Genomic DNA, 6812 nt, shown 5'->3' on the forward strand with positions numbered 1-6812 from the left:
AGACACATATAATACCAGATATGACACATATAATACCAGATATGACACATATCCAGACACATATAATACCAGATATGACACATATCCAGACACATATAATACCAGATATGACACATATAATACCAGATATCACACATATCCAGACACCTATAATACCAGATATCACACATATCCAGACACATATAATACCAGATATGACACATATAATACCAGAAATTACACATATCCAGACACATATAATACCAGATATCACACATATCCAGACACATATACTGTAATACCAGATATCACACATATAATACCAGATATCACACATATCCAGACACATATAATACCAGATATCACACATATCCAGACAAATATAATACCAGCTATCACACATATCCAGACACATATAATACCAGATATCACACATATAATACCAGATATGACACATATATTTTGGACATCTATACTGCTGTGCAAAGGCAAAATGCCGTAACTTCATTTTTGTCCAAAAATTTGTTATTGTCATTTTTGGGATATTCAAGACCTCCTTTATCATGTGGAGAAGTATCTTGAGTCAATTAGGTTGGAGTTTTTTTCTCCAAAAATTAAGTTTTTTTTTTAACAGTTCCTCGCAAAATCCTAAGAGAAACCAAGGCAGAACATCGTAACACCCAGTTATGGCTCTTTGCTTTTGTTTTATGACACTGAAGTTGAGTTAAGGTATTCTCTGTAAGGTGCCTCTGTCTAGCCGTGCAGTAACGTCAGTGGGACGTTACTGTAGCCTACTGCTTAATTTAGCTAGCTAGGACGACGTAGCCTAGTATAAGCTATTAGATAGCCAACACATATCAAACTGCTGCATATCATAAACAAAGCACTGTGTAGCATACCAGCCATACTTGATCGTAAATAATGTTTTTATTTTTGCATAAAGCTGAGTAGTCACTTAGTGCCACCTGTCAAATGACAGCCCAGAGCCCATTAGTTATAGTATAGTATAAGTATATACTCTTTTGATCCTGTGAGGGAAATTTGGTCTCTGCAGCACACACTAATCCCAGCGCAGTGAGCTGCCTGCATCAACAGCGGCGCTCAGGGAACAGTGAGGGGTTAGGTGCCTTGCTCAAGGGCACTTTTTAATATTATAGGATAGTGGAGAATGACAGGAAGCGAGCGGGACAGAGAGTCGCGGTGGGATCCGGAAAGGTCCAGGAGGCGGGAATCGAACCTGGATCGCGGCGTACGGTGCAGGTGCCCCAGCCAGTTGCGCCACGGCCAGGGCCAGACTCTGCTTTGATGTGTCTAGTGCTTGTGTGCAGTGAGCCTCTGCTTCTGTTCCGGTGTGTGTGTGTGTGTGTGAGGAGGAGAGGAGAGGAGAGGAGGAGAGGCCGTCTTCTCTCCTGACCGCATGTTTATTAATCTGCCGTGGGCTACTGTCCGTCTTGATCCAGTCTAATATGCACTACAGCCTCTTCCTTCCTCACAAGGCATTTCATGCCAGAGATGGAAGCCATGCCCACCGTGAGCTGATCAGCGGTGCTCTGAAATAGCACTATGAGATGCTTATGCATAATTAATACACTTTTTTAGCTGTAAAGTCACAACCCTCGCCAGAGTGATGGACCCCACTGGAGATGTAACCCCCTACAGTGTCTTCTATATCTTACCAGCAGCTCTGAGGGGTGCATAAACAATTTATGGTTGTGTCAATAATACAATACCTGTGATATACATTATTCTTTGTTGCATACATTGGAAACGGCATGCACCACCCTTATATACAATGCACAGGGAAATGTCATATCTAATGGGGTATTAGGGTTTGTATGTAATAACTGACAGTGTACTTAATTATATGTGCATTCATGCATGTTATCATTAAAATTGTAATTCCCTCATGTTGATGAGCTGTGAATAGAATATATAGAATATTGGGCTTTTATGGACCTAAAGGTGGTATAGACCAAGGCTTTGAACCGGTTCAAAAACCAGGAAAACGAAAACCAGAAACTTTTGATGTTTTGCTAGGAACAGAAACGAAACCAGAAACTTTGCATTTGTTTATGTTCCGGAACAGAATTGTTTATCCAAAATAATGTGTGTGTGTGTGTGTGTGTGGGGGGGTGGGTGTTTGGGTGTGGGGGTGTGTGGGTGTGTGTGTGTCTGTGTGTGTGTGGGTGTTTGTGTGTGTGTGTGTGTGGGTGGGTGTTTGGGTGTTTGTGTGTGTGTGTGTGTGTGTGTGTTTGGGTGTGTGTGTGTTTGTGTGGTTGTGGTTGTGTGTGTGTGTGTGTGTGTGGGGGGGGGGGGGGGGTTGGGTGTGTGTTTGGATGTGTGTGTGTGTATGTGTGTGTGTGGGTGTTTGAGTATATGTTATTTGTTTGAACTCCCATTTTTCACTCCAAGGCAATTACTTCCTTAGCTCTCGCTAATGTAAAGCAATGGAGATTCAGCTTCATGGTGTGTGTGTGTGTGTGTCTGTTTGAATATGTTTTGTAATCCATTCGCTTCATTGTGACATTTGCTGTCTGGCTGCATCTTTTCCTTGAGTTCATCCAAAGCCTGTTTTCTACAGCTCTGCAGTCCTGACACTGCAAGCACAGAAACACCTTGCAAAGGGCTTCAAACTTTCCACCAGGGGAGAAATACGACCCCATTGCAGGCTAAGTAAGGGCCAGGGGTGTGTGTGTGTGTGTGTGTGTGGGGGGGGGGGGGGGGGGGGGGTAGGGGGGCATCCTTTGCTCTCCCTCAGCTCTTGGCCTGCATGACATTGATCTAAGTTGATATACGGCTTTGGATATTTGTGTCCAAGTCCTTTTTTCCCTTCATCTTTTTTTTTAATCAGTCTCTCTTCGCTCCTTCTCTCTCCTTCTCTCTCTCTCTCTCTCCCTCCTTCTCTCTCTCTATCTCTCTCTCTCTACATCTCTCTCTCTCTCCTTCTCTCTCTCTATCTCTCTCTTCCTCCTTCTCTCTACATCTCTCTCTCTCCTCTCTCTCTCTATCTCTCTCTCTCTACATCTCTCTCTCTCTCTCTCCTCTCTCTTTTCCTGTAAACACATTTCCCTTCTGAATGTGATTGGTTCCGACCACATGTGTTTGCAGTTTCTATGGTCCCATTGTGACCTCACCGAGAGGGGGGGAGGGGTGGGGGTGGGCATTGGACCAGGCGAGGCTTAAAATAGCCCTTTTATTTCACTTGCTCGCTGTCTGGACAGAAGCATCAGGTGGCCACGTTTTTTTGCCACCTTCAGTTCCACTCTCTCCTCCTCCTCCTCCTCGTCCTCATGCTCCTCTCCCCCTCTCTCCTCCTCCTCCCCCTCCTCCTCTTTTCAGAGCCTCTGCTATTTTCCACCTCAAATTGCTTTCTGCTCTCAGAGTCAGTAGATGAGATCCTGTACTGCATTCAGAGCTGGCGGACAGCTCAAACAGCTCAAAAAGAGAGAGCGCCAACAGGCCAGCGATCGAACATCCTGATTCGTCTTTTTTCTCTTAGATATGTGCTGATCACACTCTTCAGTGAGATCGTCACAGTCAATATTTCACTCCAACTGAAGGCTGCTCAAAAACACTCCGTCTCTCTCTCCCACTCTCTTCCTCTCTCTCTCTCTCTCTCTCCCACTCTCTTCCATTCTCTCTCTCTCTCTCTCTCCCACTCTCTTCCATTCTCTCTCTCTCTCTCTCTCCCACTCTTCCTGTTCTCTCTCTCTCTCTCTCAATTCAGTTCAATTCAATTCAAGGTTGCTTTATTAGCATGACTGTAGGTACAGTGTTGCCAAAGCACAATTAAAACAGCACATTCACACCTCTCTCTCTCTCTCTATCTCTCTCTCTCTCTCTCTCTCTCTCTCTTCTCTCTCTCACCAGGAACCATGTATTTAACAAAGCAGACTGCTGTGTGTCTTCACTGTATTGTTTGCTCAGTCTTGGACGTATGTGTGTCACAGCATCACATTCTATCAGTCTTGCATGGATGTGTGTCACAGCACTTGCACGTATGTGTGTCACAGCACTTGTACGTATGTGTGTCACAGCTTCACGTATGTGCCACAGCTTCACATTCTATCAATCTTGCACGTATGTGTGTCACAGCACTTGCACGTATGTGTGTCACAGCATCACATTCTATCAATCTTGCACGTACAGTATGTGTGTCACAGCACTTGCACGTATGTGTGTCACAGCATCACATTCTATCATTCTTGCACGTACAGTATGTGTGTCACAGCACTTGAATGTATGTGTGTCACAGCACTTGCACGTATGTGTGTCACAGCACTTGAATGTATGTGTGTCACAGCACTTGCACGTATGTGTGTCACAGCACTTGAATGTATGTGTGTCACAGCACTTGAATGTATGTGTGTCACAGCACTTGCACGTATGTGTGTCACAGCACTTGAATGTATGTGTGTCACAGCACTTGAATGTATGTGTGTCACAGCACTTGCACGTATGTGTGTCACAGCACTTGAATGTATGTGTGTCACAGCACTTGAATGTATGTGTGTCACAGCACTTGAATGTATGTGTGTCACAGCACTTGCACGTATGTGTGTCACAGCACTTGAATGTATGTGTGTCACAGCACTTGAATGTATGTGTGTCACAGCACTTGCACGTATGTGTGTCACAGCACTTGCACGTATGTGTGTCACAGCACTTGAATGTATGTGTGTCACAGCACTTGAATGTATGTGTGTCACAGCACTTGAATGTATGTGTGTCACAGCACTTGAATATATGTGTGTCACAGCACTTGCACGTATGTGTGTCACAGCACTTGAATGTATGTGTGTCACAGCACTTGAATGTATGTGTGTCACAGCACTTGAATGTATGTGTGTCACAGCACTTGAATGTATGTGTGTCACAGCACTTGAATGTATGTGTGTCACAGCACTTGAATGTATGTGTGTCACAGCACTTGCACGTATGTGTGTCACAGCACTTGCACGTATGTGTGTCACAGCACTTGCACGTATGTGTGTCACAGCACTTGCACGTATGTGTGTCACAGCACTTGCACGTATGTGTGTCACAGCACTTGAATGTATGTGTGTCACAGCACTTGCACGTATGTGTGTCACAGCACTTGCACGTATGTGTGTCACAGCACTTGAATGTATGTGTGTCACAGCACTTGCACGTATGTGTGTCACAGCACTTGCACGTATGTGTGTCACAGCACTTGAATGTATGTGTGTCACAGCACTTGCACGTATGTGTGTCACAGCACTTGAATGTATGTGTGTCACAGCACTTGAATGTATGTGTGTCACAGCACTTGAATGTCGATATGATGTGTAGCCCCAGCAGTGGTCCTTTTTTCCCCCAAGACAAATATCCCTCAAGAGGGACAATAAAATTCATCTTAACTTATCTTATCTCTCTCTCCATCTCCCTCTCCCTCCCTCTCTCTCTGTCTCTGTCTGTCCATCACTCGTTCTCCTACACACACATATGCCTCACATACTGTGGTGATGAGATGTTAGCTCAGATAACAATTTCATAGTAATGTAATGAATGGCATACCTGTAGGATCATTTCTAGGCTGCTGTAGGCTTTGAGCTCTATACAGTGATTTATCTATTAGCCTATTTTCTGACAATTAATTGGAACTAATATTATCTTCATACAAATATTGCTGATTGAAATTTGATTTGGTGTTAATTAACTGTTAATAAATGAATGATGCTATAGATTTGGTGATAGCAACACAATATGTCACGTTGTTAACTCATTACTGCTTTTAAAAGTCACGTTTCATCACTACATCAGTCAGGTTTTATCTAGCGCTGCCATTCTCTGTAAACACTGGCATTGAATACGCTTTCAGACTGATTGATTAGGACTGGCTAGTCTCCATGATGATGTTGAAACACGTTACGTATTATAAACATCACCGTAATGGACAATGGCTCCCGATGACAAACCTTCTCTAGAATCACTTCCCATCTAAATGAAGCGGGAAAAAGCCCCTCACATGCGGTCAGAAGCGGGAAAAAGCCCCTCACATGCGGTCAACAGCTGTCTTGTGCCGTTTCACGGCGCTCAAGCAACCCACATGGAAACAGATCCACTTCTCCATTGGCTCTCCTTTAATTCTTCCCCTCCCCTCCCCTCCCCTCCCCTCCCCTCCTCTCCCCTCCCCTCCTCCTCTCCCCTCCCCTCCTCTCCCCTCCTCTCCTCTCCTCTCCCCTCCCCTCCTCTCCTCTCCTCCTCTCCCCTCCTCTCCCCTCCCCTCCTCTCCTCCTCCTCTCCCCTCCTCTCCTCCTCCTCTCCTCCTCTCCCCTCCTCTCCTCTCCTCTCCTCCCCTCCCCTCCCCTCCCCTCCCCTCCCCTCCTCGCCTTGCTTGGCCTCTTGGACCATGTACCACACAGAACACAAAGGCTCTCAGGATATGCAGGCCTACTGGAGCGCTACCCATGGCACGGCACGCTGACCTCATAGGGACAGGGGCTTATGGGTAATATCCAGAGGAAGGCAGCCCTGGTCTGTATCATGGTTCTAATTTGGCGTTGCTGCATTTTATTGCGTCTGAAATTCCATCTACAGATGGTAGGCTACCGCAGCACACACACATACACGCACACACACACACACACACACACGCACATGCACACACACATACACGAACACACACACACACACATACGCACATACACTGACATGTAGGTGAGTACAATCACACTTACATGCATGCTCACACACATATAAGGACCGGAGCTTATGTATGTGCACACGCGCGCGCACACACACACACACACACACACACACACACACACACAGATAGTGAAACACTCACATATAGAAATGAATGCATGTAC

The sequence above is a fragment of the Alosa sapidissima genome, chromosome 15 (genome assembly GCF_018492685.1).
Source record: "Alosa sapidissima isolate fAloSap1 chromosome 15, fAloSap1.pri, whole genome shotgun sequence".
Classification (NCBI taxonomy): Eukaryota; Metazoa; Chordata; class Actinopteri; order Clupeiformes; family Clupeidae; genus Alosa; species Alosa sapidissima.